This window comes from Caretta caretta, chromosome 1 (genome assembly GCF_965140235.1).
Source record: "Caretta caretta isolate rCarCar2 chromosome 1, rCarCar1.hap1, whole genome shotgun sequence".
NCBI classification, from domain to species: Eukaryota; Metazoa; Chordata; order Testudines; family Cheloniidae; genus Caretta; species Caretta caretta.
Genome location: NC_134206.1, coordinates 336,295,380 through 336,311,875, shown reverse-complemented (window position 1 = coordinate 336,311,875; position 16,496 = coordinate 336,295,380). Strand labels below are relative to the sequence as shown.

Sequence of the window (16,496 nt, the reverse complement as noted above, 5' to 3'; positions counted from 1 at the left end):
ATAATGCAGAATTACACTGATAGTAAAACTCACTTGTTTTATGAACTGTCTAGGTTACTGAGTTTAACGGGGCAAAACAAAAAAGTAGAATGACTTTTTCTGCAAATTTAAATTATCAGTGAGTTAGTAGATTCAGATGAAAGCAATTAGGTCAGCTGAGTTTAGACCTACTTGAATTATTTGCTTTGACCAGTTTATTTAGTGACTACATTATTTATTTTTTTAATTCATGCTTTATATTGCGGTCGCTAGACAGATGACTGAAAATTTTAACATTATGGCAAATAATGCACTTACAAAAATGGACTGGCCCCTGAGTAAACACAAAGAAGACACAACCTCTGCACCGAAGAGATATTAGATCTTTCTGATCACTGTTTGCACCCAGATAGATTATAGCTAAGTGCTTAAGTTACTTGGGAGCCTACCTTTCATTTTCAGAAGTGACTTAGTCACTTAGGGCCAGATTTTTAAAGGTATTTAGGTTGCCTAAAAATGTAAATAGACATCCAGTAGGATTTTCAAAAAGGCCTAAACACCTTGGAGCTTTTAAAAATTGCACTAGACACCTACCTACATCATTAGGCACCTAAATACCTTTAGGTTTCAGAGGAACAGCCGTGTTAGTCTGTATTCGCAAAAAGAAAAGGAGTACTTGTGGCACCTTAGAGACTCAAGTACTCCTTTTCTTTTTGTAAATACCTTTAGGGGTTTAGGAGCATATGCCACTTAAGTGCTTCAGTCACTTATGAAAATGAGTCTTAGGTGCTCTTGAACATCCTACCTCATGATATTTCCTGTTTGAATAATGCTAAAATATATAAATAGATTAGTCACTAACCTATTTATATATTTTAGCACTATTCAGTGCATATATTTATGGATAAATGACCTGCATGTGATTTACTGTCAATGTCTAAGGTTGTATTTTTCATTATTTGCAAACATTCATGCAACCATGAGTGTTCAGGAAAATAGTACTGAGTCCCAGAAGTTTTATCACTTTGTATGGAAGTGTAATATTGCCATAATGTTGAAAAATATCAGTCATCTATATAGATAAGGGCTAGGAAATACACCAATCTCAGACTATCAATAGCAGCAGTGGACAACACATAGTTTGAAAATTATTTGTCCAAACTATTCAGACAATACTTAATAATACATTAGTAGAAATTTGATACAATTTGGGAAACAAATAAAAAGGCTTAGTATGGATTTTTTTTTTGTTATACTATTACTAACACTATTCATTCAGCTCTAATTTTTGCACATAGACTTCACAGGCACTATTTATTTACGTGCTCATCGGTGTGAATAGGAATTGTGCAATCTAGCCTTTTGTGAATAATTTCCCCCACTATTTACCTATATTTTCTCCAGATTTACACTGGAGTAGGCTATAGAATTGGTCATTTTTCTGCCATTTCTGTGAAACCAGCACTGTTTATATGAAAGGGTAAGTTTAGATGAATTTCCCATTTTGAAAAAAAGAAAATGAAAAAAAGTTTTGCAATTTTCAAAATGTCCATTTTGACATTTTCAAGAATAAAAGTTCCTTTTTTAAGTTTCAAAACAATTTTTCATTAAGAAATGTAAATTAATTTATAGTTAAAATGTCAAAAAATAAAAGATCAGAGTTGAAATGAAACATTTAAAAATATCAAAGTAAAACATTGTGATGAATCCATTTTTAAACAAATTTCTTTGATATTTTAATGTTTTATCTCACTTCAGAACAGGAAAATCTTTTGAAATCTCAAAAGTTCTCAACATGGGAAAACTGTTTCTTGCTCAGATTTAGTAGGCCACTAACATTACTGAATACTACTACAAGCAGAGAGAAAAGGAGTACTTGTGGCACCTTAGAGACTAACCAATTTATTTGAGCATAAACTTTCGTGAGCTACAGCTCACTTCATCGGATGCTTATGCTCAAATAAATTGGTTAGTCTCTAAGGTGCCACAAGTACTCCTTTTCTTTTTGCGAATACAGACTAACACGGCTGTTACTCTAATACAAGCAGAGAGATGTTCTGATTCTTTCCCCACCCTAGAGTATGTTTCTAACACCTCTCTCTTACAGCTGCTTATGGAAATAGTGAAAAGAATTCTCTTAAACTGTTTATTCCCTAGGGAAAAATAATCAAGTGAAAGCACCTGTGGAAAGCAAATAAAGAGCAGAGGAAATATAGATGGTAAAAACCCAAGTCGCAGCTGTGCTTGTAGTCACTGAAGTGTGCCCACTGTGTAATGGCACATTAGGTGGGCATTGATCTCCACTAGTTTATGAGGTCTGTTACAGAATTGAACCATTTTCTGCTGAAACCCAGGGAGCAGAAATTGCTACTTCTAATCTAATCCATTTTCGAATGATCATCCAATTGTGACTGATGACCTCACTGCAAATCAGTTTACCTAACTGCTAGCACTCAATAAGGGAAGAGAAATCAATCTTTACTTTCTTTTGCATTCCTCTAGCTTTCTTATTTTTTTTTTAAATCCCTCATGATGTCCTTAATAACCTTCCATTCCACTCCAATTGGGAAGATAAGGTTGATAAAAAAGCTAATCCTGCTTAATTGTCTGTATCTATGAAAGGTAGGAAGGATAATGTGAAATCTACCCTATGTCTTGCTGAAAGCTCAGTTAAAAAGAACAAAATACATATGCATTGTTTATTATTATTAAACATTTATATTGCAGTAGCATGCAGAGAACATAAGAATGGCCACACGGGGTCAGACCAAAGGTCCATCTAGCAAAGTCTCCTATCTTCCAGCAGTGGCCAATACCAGGTGTCCCAGAAGGAATGAACAGAACAGGTAATCGTCAAATGATCCATCCCCTGTCGCCCATTCCCAGCTTCTGGCAAACAGAGGCTAGGGACACCATCCCTGCCCATCCTGGCTAATAGCCATTGATGGAACTATCCTCTATGAACTTAGATAGTTCTTTTTTTAAGAGACCACTACCAGGTTGGGGACCCTTTGTGCTGGCCATTATACAAGCACAAAGTAAATACCAGTCCTTCCCCCAAAGAGCTTGCAATCAAAGAGACAAGACATAATAGGTTTCAGAGTAACAGCCGTGTTAGTCTGTATTCGCAAAAAGAAAAGGAGTACTTGTGTCACCTTAGAGACTAACCAATTTATTTGAGCATGAGCTTTCGTGAGCTACAGCTCACTTCATCAGATGCATACCGTGGAAACTGCAGCAGACTTTATATATACACAGAGAATATGAAACAATACCTCCTCCCACCCCACTGTCCTGCTGGTAATAGCTTATCTAAAGTGATCATCAGGTGGGCCATTTCCAGCACAAATCCAGGTTTTCTCACCCTCCACCCCCCCACACAAATTCACTCTCCTGCTGGTGCTAGCCCATCCAAAGTGACAACTCTTTACATAATCAAGTCGGGCTATTTCCTGCACAAATCCAGGTTTTCTCACATCCCCCCCACCCCCATACACACACAAACTCACTCTCCTGCTGGTAATAGCTCATCTAAACTGACCACTCTCCAAGTTTAAATCCAAGTTAAACCAGAACATCTGGGGGGGGGGTAGGAAGCCCTCTACACCAACATTCCACACAAAGATGGACTACAAGCCGTCAAGAACACTATCCCCGATAATGTCACGGCTAACCTGGTGGCTGAACTTTGTGACTTTGTCCTTACCCATAACTACTTCACATTTGGGGACAATGTATACCTTCAGATCAGCGGCACTGCTATGGGTACCCGCATGGCCCCAGAGTATGCCAACATTTTTATGGCTGATTTAGAACAACGCTTCCTCAGCTCTCGTCCCCTAAAGCCCCGACTCTACTTGCACTATATTGATGACATCTTCATCATCTGGACCCATGGAAAAGAAGCCCTTGAGGAATTCCACCATGATTTCAACAATTTCCATCCCACCATCAACCTCAGCCTGGTCCAGTCCACACAAGAGATCCACTTCCTGGACACTACAGTGCTAATAAACAATGGCCACATAAACACCACCCTATACCGGAAACCTACTGACCACTATTCCTACCTGCATGCCTCCAGCTTTCACCCTGACCACACCACACGATCCATCGTCTACAGCCAAGCTCTGCGATACAACCGCATTTGCTTCAACCCCTCAGACAGAGACAAACACCTACAAGATCTCTGTCAAGCTTTCTTACAACTACAATACCCACCTGCAGAAGTAAAGAAACAGATTGATAGAGCCAGAAGAGTTCCCAGAAGTTACCTACTACAGGACAGGCCTAACAAAGAAAATAACAGAACGCCACTAGCCGTCACCTTCAGCCCCCAACTAAAACCCCTCCAACGCATTATTAAGGATCTACAACCTATCCTAAAGGATGACCCAACACTCTCACAAGTCTTGGGAGACAGGCCAGTCCTTGCCTACAGACAGCCCCGCAACCTGAAGCAAATACTCACCAACAACCACATACCACACAACAGAACCACTAACCCAGGAACTTATCCTTGCAACAAAGCCCGTTGCCAACTGTGCCCACATATTTATTCAGGGGACCCCATCACAGGGCCTAATAACATCAGCCACACTATCAGAGGCTCGTTCACCTGCACATCTATCAATGTGATATATGCCATTATGTGCCAGCAATGCCCCTCTGCCATGTACATTGGTCAAACTGGACAGTCTCTACGTAAAAGAATAAATGGACGAAAATCAGATGTCAAGAATTATAACATTCATAAACCAGTCGGAGAACACTTCAATCTCTCTGGTCACGCAATCACAGACATGAAGGTCGCTATCTTAAAACAAAAAAACTTCAAATCCAGACTCCAGCGAGAAACTGCTGAATTGGAATTCATTTACAAATTGGATACTATTAATTTAGGCTTAAATAGAGACTGGGAGTGGCTAAGTCATTATGCAAGGTAGCCTGTTTCCTCTTGTTTTTTCCTACCCCCCTCCCCCAGATGTTCTGGTTTAATTTGGATTTAAACTTGGAGAGTGGTCAGTTTAGATGAGCTATTACCAGCAGGAGAGTGAGTTTGTGTGTGTATGGGGGTGGGGGGGATGTGAGAAAACCTGGATTTGTGCAGGAAATAGCCCGACTTGATTATGTAAAGAGTTGTCACTTTGGATGGGCTAGCACCAGCAGGAGAGTGAATTTGTGTGGGGGGGTGGAGGGTGAGAAAACCTGGATTTGTGCTGGAAATGGCCCACCTGATGATCACTTTAGATAAGCTATTACCAGCAGGACAGTGGGGTGGGAGGAGGTATTGTTTCATATTCTCTGTGTATATATAAAGTCTGCTGCAGTTTCCACGGTATGCATCTGATGAAGTGAGCTGTAGCACACGAAAGCTCATGCTCAAATAAATTGGTTAGTCTCTAAGGTGACACAAGTACTCCTTTTCTTTTTGCGAAGACATAACAGGTAGCTCAGACAACTGATTGGTGAAACTAACTGTGTGCACAATTCTTATAGCTAATCAGTAGCAGCAATCACAACTTGCCACCTGATTAGCCATTTTCGGATGACATTTATTATATATGTGGAATTCCATGTTGTGAATTGGCTATGAACATTTTACCCAGAGATCATGAAGATTATATAGTGAATGTTTCATTCTAAACATACATCACTACATTATACATATTAATAAGGGGACAGACTCAAAACCCCAGACATCCAAATACACCCTAACTTCGAGGAAGCTCAGACCCAGATAAAATCATAGCATGGGTCTTTGCTTAAGTCAAACCAGTCTCCTACATTTGAATCCCTCCTAAATTCGGCATCCAGCTTTTGAGTCTTGGCCCTTTTTTTGTTCATGAGCATGATGAAATGTTTGTACATAATCTATATTTACATTACTATGGAAATGCAGAGTCAAGTTCCATATAAATCATTTTCACAGCACCAAACAAACACATCCCAGTTGTTCATTGCTTTATAATGTAGGACGAACTGAGAAATGGTAGTAAGATGAGAAAATAAAATGAAATGAAGAAAAGGAAAGGAAAGAAGCCACTCAGTAAAGTGGAGCAGTGAAAAAAGTCACTCAGAGCTGCCCAGACTCATCTTGGAATATGTATGTTAACTGAAAAGATCTAAGGAACTACTAACCAGATCTTGCAATGGTCCAAAAGAGGAAGAAATGAGCATATGATCAAGGGGAAGGTATGCTAACTGAGCAAGTGATGGCTCATTTTTTATTTTCCTACTTATAAGTCTCCTTTTCTAATCACCGTCTTTCATTGAATACCAGTCTCTTGTTTCCGACTGTGCATCTTTGCAGCCACTACTGGTCACTTTTAAAAAACAAGGGAACTTTGTGGATTGTGGTTTTAAGTGTCTATTCTAGCACCTCCCTAAAGTTTTGACAGGTACAACACACTGCTCTGTGTATAGGCCAGGGAATATAGTCCAGGTACATCTCTGAGATTCTCTCTTGAAGTGAACTGGAATTATCAATAAACTTCAAACAGATTGATTGAGATGTCCTTGCTTCTGGTTGGGCTAAAAATACCTCAGAAACAGCCTTTCCTCACAGGCTTTTAGCACTTCTGTTCCATGTCCCAACTCATAACCAGGAAGTAAAGAGATAAGAATTAAACATAATAGGGAAATAAACTTAAGTGAACTTCTTCGGAACCTCATTGTAAAGGTTCAGCTGGAGATTTGCACGCAAGCCTGAGTCCTTTCTTATTTTATCCAGATTGATTTCCCAGTCTCTGTTGCATCATTGTTTATATGTTAATACTGCTCTGAGACTTGCATTGTGAATATGTGGGGCTTGTGGGGGGTGTCTTGGGGTAAAATGTTTCATGAGAATGTTAAGGAAATACGATAAGGTGTAGTTTGTTTTCTTAAGAGTTCCTTAACCAGTTTCAGTATCCAACTCAGATTCCATAACATTTGGACCCCCACTGAAACAAATGGCAATTGTCGGAGGAACTGAAATGCACTTGATGACCTCAGAACAATTTTTAATTTTCTTAAGTATTGCTTTGAAGCACTACAAGTCTTTGAAGTGGCATTAGACTATTATTCTATGATGTTTGGGGGATAACCTCCATTCTTTATCTACCTAAGCAGGGGTCCTCCTTCAATGAGCCACTTAGTATTTTAAAAAGCTAATTGAATTTAGTCATTATGAAAGGTGCCAGATTAAGAGCCCTGGAGACCAAATTCATTTGTTTATCCAAAATGTGGTCAGTGTCACTGGAATCTTCCCATCCCAATCCAATGAGTGCTTCAATTCCAATCCGAAGAAACACTCTTTAGAAGTGAAATAGTTCAGTGCCCATGTACATTCAAAGTTTAGACTCCCCATTAGGACCACACAAAAGATTTCTAACTGATGTGGGTGGATGTGGGATGAGCCCACCGATGCATTTCATATAGATCACCATATAGAGAATATAATTGCTTTCAGACATGACTGACCTGGGCTGTACTTGAGATGATGATCTCGAGGTTAAAGGCTGTATATCCCATTACCAATCCCCTCCCCTTCCATATCTCTGAGTTAAGGGGAAAACATCTCCAGAAACAAAATTCTGCCCCAGCCACCTATTAACTAAACAGACAGAGAGGAGCCTAGAGCACTGAAGAACAGTTGGGAAAAGCAGAAAAGGTGAAAGAGAGGAGTGAGAGAGGTCAGAAACGTGTGTAAAAAGGGAACTGATACCTCTAGGAAGTGGGGGAACATTTAACTACTGACCAACATCCCTTTCTTTATGGCTGTGGATCAGCAGCAATTCCACAGTGCTATTAGTGTTGTTATATTAAAAATGAAGGCACAGAAAAGGAAGGGTCATGAAAAACACGGAAAAAAACAAATGGCAAAATGGTGCATATAAAAGTGGTGGCGAGATGGAAGAAATTGACAATTGTACATTAAAAACATATATATGGGTATCCCATATAATTACTCCTTTTTGTCATTTTTTATGGATTTAGGCAGCTTGCAGACCTTGAGCCTTAATTGTTCTTCTAAGTCCAGGAACTGATCTCTTAAAAGTTGTCAACCGTGTAACCAGATGAAGTAATCCCCTCTGAGAGTAGCCAGGAGAGGGGCTGAAGTGGGGGCAGTAGAGATTGTAAATTTGCAACAGGACTAGTGAGATCTCAGAAAAGTGGGTCACTGACATTTCAATGGAAGAAAACTTTTCAGTTGTCAGCATTTGGTTCCTTCTCAGTCAGGCTCCAGGCTAGGATATGGCACTGAGAGAACAATTGTTGCTATGGTGGATAAACTCTTCCTACCCACCGACAAAGAAAATGCAACCATGCTATTCAAGATGGACCTCATTGCGGCATTTGGTAAATTTAAAAATACTGCTCTCCTGCCTCTAAGAAGCTACATGTGTAGATGGAAATGACCTGAAATGGCCCTTTCCTCTTTGACCAAACTCAGAGCCCTCCAAAACATCTTCTTGCGACTAAGACAGAGTATGAGAAATCTTAGCCCCAAAAGGAAAAATCCTGAGGTTGCAACGAACAATTAAAAAGCAGCAGCTAAGAATGGAATGACTCCTCTCCTGAGCAACTGAAGCATCACTATTATCAGAGGGTACAATTCAACAAGCCTGATTTTCAGCTGCACTATGGCCACCCTACATTCATCTGGGTCGTGGGCCCTGAAAGTGGATGTAATTTACATTAACCAGAGCAGTGTAAAGTTGCCTTAGCGTAAATGAAAATTAGTCCCTTTACTCATTCCTATTGAAAGACATTACCACTGGAGTCAATTAGACATTTTCTTTAGTAAGGACTTCCACACTAAGGCTATGTCTACACTTAAAATGCTACAGCAGCACAGCTGCAGCATTTCAGTGGAGACAATCACTACAGCAACAGGAATGGTTCTTCCATCGCCTACCACCTCCCTGAGAGGTGGTAGTTAAGTTGACAGACAAATTCTTCCACTGACAGCACTGTCTACAGCAGGGTTGGGTTGGCTTAACTACATCTCTCAGGGATGTGGATTTTTCAAACTTTTGAGGGAGATAGCTGGGTTGATGTAACTTTTCAGTGTAGACCAGGGCTAACCCCATATTGTCTGAAGGTTTTCAGAATGCATAGAGGTAGTTACAAAGTGCTGAAAAATTATGGCAATGATTCCATTCTCACCAAAATTCACCTTGCCAGTTACGGCTGTGGGCTGGTTTACATGGAAAAGTTCGGTGGACCTAGCTATGTCGCTCAAGGGTAGGAAAAATCCACACCCCGGAGAAATGTAATTAAGCCAACCTAACCTGTGGTGTAGACACCGGTAGGTCATCAGAAGGATTCTTCCATTGACCTAGCTACCACCATTCATGGAGGTAGACTAACCCAGTGATAGCATGTAAAGCAAATTTTGATAGCCTATTTATTACAGTAAGTGCACTACTGTAGCATTTTAAGTGTAGACATAGCCTCTGTAACCATATCACAATTAATCATTCAATGGTTTTGGACTGGCACCATCCCAGATAGGCTCATTTTTTTCTACAAAGCATATGCATTATTGATTTTACATAATGTTTCAGGGCTGTAAGCAACACATGCAGCTTTACAGGGCGGCGTACCAACTGCAGAGTTACAATGCTAGATTGAAAAATAATAATATTAAGAGAGTTTAAAAGAAACAACGTGGTCATCACTGAAGTGCAGCAGTTATGAGTTAAGAATAAAGTTTCAGAATTCTATTAATCATCGGAGTAGCTGGAGGATGGGGAAAGGTCATTTGTGGGTACACAAACAAATATTATATATATATATATATATATATAATATCTATTATAAAGGTACACACACAAATATTGGAATACCTCAGAATACGTAGCAATGACAAAGTATCTTCTATGCTGCTGGTGTGACTGGCATTTTAATAGGCTTGCCAGCCTGTGGGGGTTACAGTATGTAGGAGGCTCAATTCCCACAAGTACAATACGATCATTACAACTGGTCTTTTGCACATCTGAGAATGACTCTATAGCAGTACAAGTGCTGATCATCTGGCCTTCTGCCATTTTTGCCATGAGCATGGGTCTTCTATAGTGAAACTGGGGCTGGATAAAAGAGTTAGCAGATATTAATATATAGTCCCACTGGATAGACTGCCTAAGAATATATCTCAGTAGCAGAGATGGCCCAAGTCACAAAGTTTGGGTCTGAATAAAATGGAAATTCCAAGCTTTAAGGAGGGCTCTTTCTTTTTTTGGGATCTACTAGAGGCAAAAAACATCTGCATCCAGGCCCTGTGCTTCTGTACTACCACTCAATGCACATGTGCACCTGGTACGCTGTGGATCCTTGATGGCACAGCTAGTTCATGAGGCCTGGTGGTAGTACTTCCCTCAAGTGCTCTCCACCTGTGGAATGACATTTTGGAAGAAGGGGTTCCACAGCACAGAAGGGGAACCTGTATGAGTTATTTCAGGACTCAGTTTGCACAGTCACTTATGCTGCTTCGTGTTGGGGCTTTGGAGGGGGAACTAGAATGCCGTGGGAATATGGCATCACCCCAGGGATCCCTACAGAACCTCATCTCTTGTGGCTTACCAAGGCAAACAGGGACACAAGAAAGAGGTAGCTCTCCCAACTTCCATGCCTTCTCAGACTTCTTAGAGCAAAGGAGCCTACCGTGAGCATTTAAAGCAAAGTTTAAGAGCCTATTTATTACAGTAAGTGTCTAGGTACATCTAGGAAAGGACTTGGCAGTACGATATCAAATCTTTCCAGAGGATTGCTGCTTCAGCTTAACACGTGGCATTTAAGCAGCATTCAGTTAACTTAACACTCATCATTATTCTTTTATTATTTTTAATGCTATGGTACGACAACTGCTCTTTAATCTTTCTTTTATCGCCCAGGTATATATTTAAGAGTCATGGTGACTACTGCACAGGCTCACATCAGATCTCAGGGTGATGACGGAAACGCTAATAAATTTGAAACCATTTTCAATTAGTGCACAGGAAATTTACTTTGTGAGCCATGACTTGTTTTATTAGTGCCCTGTGGGGCAATTTAGATTGGAAAAAATCAGGAGATTATTATTTACCAGAAAGACAAGGTAGACACTTAGCCTTCATCTATAGTGGTAAAATATAGTTATGAAAACTGGACTACAATATTAAGGAGTATCTAAAAATATTTGTCTTTAAACTTTGGGGTCAGCCATAGTTTCACAGTAATGGAAATGACAGTCTCCTCATTCTAAAGTTTGTTGCTAACTTGCATATGCTCCACTTGTTAAGATCCTTTCTTCTCTTTTGAAATTAACCCAACATCAAGCCTTTTCTGGGTATTTTAAACGGTTACAATGAAGGACATGAGAACAGGTACTCAAAAATCAGGAATCCCTATGAACTGTCCTGTACTTCTAGAGCCAAACTACATCTAAATTTTCCTTAGGGTTTTGACACACACAGGTAATGTTAGCACTTTCCCTCTCTGCTGCTTTCCAGCTGTTATTAGAGGACCAAATGCGACCGGAGATCAACCAAGTATTCGAAATTCCAATGTGTTTTGCAGATTCAGGTAGTATGGATTCCTCTCTGAACAGATCTCAAACCACAACTGAGATTCACTCATCTCGATTCACAGGGTAATAATAGGGCAGCATTTAAGCCAAGGGGCTTGGGGCTGGATGCAGAGCTGCAGTGCCCCATGGGGAACTCAAGGAGCAGCTGTACCTGATGCACATTCTCTTTTGAACACCCCACACTGAGCAGGCTACAGCATCCTTTAACACTCACCTTTAAGGCTACACAGCCTGTCCCCCGAGTTGCAGCCAGCCCAGTGTGGAGGGAGAGTACATGGCCAGGCCTCCTTTCCACATCCAGGGCACACCAAAGGAGCAGGCTCTGCACACCCTCAAACACAGGGACTCCAAGTGTAAGATGCCACTGAATCGGCTATGTAAGTGTTTAGTGGAAGAGGCTTTGTACATGCTAATCCTCCCCACCTTTGTACTACTGAATAAAGGCCTCTCTCAGTCTGCCTGTAATATTTCAATACTCCTATAATCATAACAATTTCAGTGTCTTTCACAGTTCAGCAAGCTCCTTCCAATAGTGCCAAGCTCAGTTAGCTTATGCAGCTCTGATCTATAGCTTAAATGCTAAGGGCTAGATTGTCACAGCTCTTCCTTGGCCATGCAGAGGAGTGAGAATTCTGCCTTTCTTTCTTCCCTGCCTGGCCTTGCTCAGATTGAAAGTCCAGCTGTGGACTTTAAAGCAAGAGCAGCTAGCTGGGTGTATAGTGAGGCCTAAACCACCCCATGAAAGAGTGAAGTTAGAGTCTAGCCCGAAAGGACAGACTCTGATCTCAGTTTCATCAGTGCTAAACTGGTGTAACGCCATTGGACTAACAACATGGACTTACTCCAGATTCACACTCACGATTTAGCCCTAAAATTCTAAACCTTTCTCACAAGAAAATCATCTTGTAAGCAGTTCTCAAAGATAATTCCAATTATCCTTAAATGCTAAATCTTGCTGTATTTACTTAACCAAATATAGCCATTGAAATCAAGCAGTGGATCAGGATCTGGGCATAAACGGTCATTTTAAAAACTTTGGTGCCAAATGATTTGCTTACTTACAGCAGCAAGTAAAAATCTTGGCATTAGATTCCTGATTAAGGTGGTGGAAACTGCTTAGATATGCCAACCTGTATTCTTTTAGCTCACCTGAAGACAATGAAAACTGGAGCATGCAAAACGGGATCCTAGTGCCTTGAACAATGATTGTGAAGTCTTGATAGCGTGGGGCGTATTTTTAAAAGGCCAATTTTTGCATGTGAAATTTGCTCCTCTGAAATTTGTGCAATAAATGAATTGCAGATGCAAAATCAGAGCACTTACACAGTTCAAAACTGTGGGATGAGAATTTTGCAGGTGCAGTTGGCTCCGGCAAAAAAAAGAAAAAGAAAAAAAGACCAACATTTTGAAAATGTGGCTCTCTATGTTTGTGCATCAGACCCTGACCAAATCAATGTGTGAGTTTAAATTGCTTTATAGCTGAAATCTGAATAGCAAATTAATTAACATTTAATTCCTTTCAGTGACTTTCAAGATGTTAGCCTATATGTTTAAACACTATCATAACTCTGTCAGAATTCTTCACTACTGCATGTCAACCACTGTCAAAATAATTAATTTTAAATAATAATTTAAAATATAAGAAGTTCTTACCTTACACTGCCATAAGTGCTTAATGGTTAAGGCAATGTATCCTATCCAACTGGTATCACTTTCAGCTCCCCTAAGAGAAGAGAATTTCATATTGGTTTAATAATCGTTACCTAATTTATAGGTGCAACAAATGGGTTGATCAACATTATTATTTTTTAAATAATTTAATCAGGTACCATGGTATTGTTTGAAAGTGTTCAAAACCTTGTCTTTATTTTATATACTAGGAGAGTATTTCAAATTTAGCATTGTTTGAGAATGCCTATTGCAAGAGACTGTGATGAAATAGAACCATGTTGTCACTGTACAAAACACCAGCCTTTTATGCTACTGCTAAATGAAGTCTTGATTTGCAACTGCAGTTTGTCAGGACTGTCTCAGTAATAGAAGGAAACCCATAATGCATCACTTTATATTGGAAAGAAGAAAAAAATGCCTTATGAATAGAAGCCTGGACAAAAGACACTGAACCAAATTCATCCCACTTCACTGAAAGGTGACATCATGGTTTCATTCTGCCCTATTCCCTGAATCTGCCACAACAGAAGAGTAGGGGGAATATTTATTTTTTGTACAGTGAATGAGCAGATTTATGGTGATATGTGAATAATATTGATGCACAGCACAGGTGAGAATATTGCATGTATAAGTGTAAGGTAAAATATAATGATCAGGACAAAGCATGCAGGGGAACCTGATCCTTTATTAGCATGAGTGCTGTTCTGTAGATGCCAAGTTATTCCTGCCTAGTAGCTTCATTAAGGCTTAAGAGGGAAACATGTAGCTAAGCACCTCGTTAGTATGTGGATGATCGTGCTGAAGCCCGTGTCTCCTCAGACAAATCCATTCTCCGCTCCTTTCTTTTCTTGCACCTTTGCAAGAAAGGAGGCAGGTGCAGGATACTTGAGCTTCTCTGCTGTCCATTGATGAGAACTTTGCCTAGCAATTAACCTCATAGGCACCCACATTTAGCTGCCACTCATGCTTGCACCGGAATGCAACAAACCGTGCACTCTCTGTTGCACATCATGCAAGGCCATGCAGGATCAAGGGCAAACTGGAACTAAAGGAGATTGCTCTAGAGTCAGTTAACAGAAAACATATCAGTAAAGTTATTTGGAACACTATCGTTATATGAGTTAATACTATTTGTATTACAGTAACATCTAGAGGCCCCAGCTGAAATTGAGGCCCTGTTGAGCTCGGCACTATACAAACTATAGGAAGAGGCAATCCTCGCCCAATGTTTTTGTGATATTTCCATTGGAAAATTATTTAATGCCTTGCATAGCATATGGAAAGGTAGCAAAGAAAGAAAGTGATTACTTATTTGGATGATGTGTAGCATGGTATACTGAAAACTGAGTAGTTCAATGTTGATAAAAGTGACTGATAAAAGGGAACCACACTAAATGAATTTCTGTGCTGACAAAGGGACACATGGGATCAAAAGAATAAGGAAACCTGGTGGAAGTACATTACTATAAGCCTGCTCAACAGGATTTCAACTGACAATTTTAATAATCTTTCAGACAAAAGTTCAGGCATCAGCTAGCCCATGTCAGCTGCCATGAAAGCAGTCAACACGCACAATTAAATAACAACAAAAAAGCTACAAATATATCAAAAATTCCAAAGTTATTCTTGTGTAAACTGGATTGATAATTATTTACAATGAAATAACTGAACTTTTCTGCCAAAAGGAAAAACAAAGTTCATGATGCTATTTCTCTACCATACAATATTTGCAGTCTGTTCCAATCACCACATGGGCTCTGGAGATTCGTAGATTCCAAGCCAGGAAGTACGACTGTGATTATCTAGTCTGACTTCCTGTGTAAAACTGGCCATCGAGTGTATATCTTTTAGAAAAAAACATCCAATCTTGATTTTAAAATGATCAGTGACAGAGAATCCACCACAACTCTTGTTCCAATGGTTAATTACTCTCATCATTAAAAAAGCACACCTTATTTCCAGTCTGAGTGTATCTAGCTTCAACTTCCAGCCATTTGATCATGTTATACCTTTGTCTGCTAGATTGCAGAGTCCATTATTAAATATTAGTTTATCACATAGATACATATGTGGGCGATAGAGGGCAGAACTGATGGGGGGCTGGGCAGATCACAGAATCATAGAATATCAGGGTTGGAAGGGACCTCAGGAGGTCATCTAGTCCAACCCTCTGCTCAAAGCAGGACTAATCCCCAACTAAATCATCCCAGCCAGGGCTTTGTCAAGCCTGACCTTAAAAAATATCTAAGGAAGGAGATTCCACCACCTCCCTAGGTAATGCATTCCAGTGTTTCACCACCCTCCCAGTGAAAAAGTTTTTCCTAATATCTGATCTAAACCTCCCCCACTGCAACTTGAGACCATTACTCCTTGTTCTGTCATCAGCTACCACTGAGAACAGTCTAGAGCCATCCTCTTTGGAACCCCCTTTCAGGTAGTTGAAAGCAGCTATCAAATCCCCCCTCATTCTTCTCTTCCGCAGACTAAACAATCCCAGTTCCCTCAGCCTATCCTCATAAATCATGTGTTCCAGTCCTCTAATCATTTTTGTTGCCCTCTGCTGGACTCTTTCCAATTTTTCCACATCCTAGTTGTAGTGTGGGGCCCTAAACTGGACACAGTACTCCAGATGAGGCTTCACCAATGTCGAATAGAGGGGAATGATCACGTCCCTTCATCTCCTGGCAATGCCACGACATATACATCCCAAAATGCCATTGGCCTTCTTGGCAACAAGGGCACACTGCTGACTCATATCCAGCTTCTCGTCCACTGTAACCCCTAGGTCCTTTTCTGTGGAACTGCTGCCGAGCCATTCAGTCCCTAGTCTGTAGTGGTGCATGGGATTCTTCCGTCCTAAGTGAGGGACTCTGCACTTGCCCTTGTTGAACCTCATCAGATTTCTTTTGGCCCAATCCTCTAATTCATCTAGGTCCCTCTGTATCCTATCCCTACCCTCCAGCGTATCTACCTCTCCTCCCAGTTTAGTGTCATCTGCAAACTTGCTGAGGGTGCAATCCACACCATCCTCCAGATCATTTATGAAGATATTGAACAAAACTGGCCCCAGGACTGACCCTTGGGCACTCCACTTGATACTGGCTGCCAACTAGACATGGAGCCATTGATCACTACCCGTTGAGCCTGACAATCTAGCCAACTTTCTATCCACCTTATAGTCCATTCATCCAGCCCATACTTCTTTAACTTGCTGGCAAGAATACTATGGGAGACCGTGTCAAAAGCTTTGCTAAAGTCAAGGAACAACATGTCCACCACTTTCCCCTCATCC

At 40.3% G+C, this 16,496-nt stretch overlaps 1 protein-coding gene across 1 annotated transcript in view; it reads right to left on the bottom strand.

Moving 5' to 3' along the window:
* SEMA3A (semaphorin 3A) overlaps positions 1–13,236 on the bottom strand; it is a 289,689-nt gene extending 276,453 nt beyond the window's left edge. The window contains exon 1 of the mRNA XM_075124518.1: positions 13,187–13,236. The gene's annotated coding sequence lies outside the window, so the exon portion shown is untranslated. The remainder of the gene's footprint in view (positions 1–13,186) is intronic.
* Positions 13,237–16,496: the final 3,260 nt, after the last annotated feature.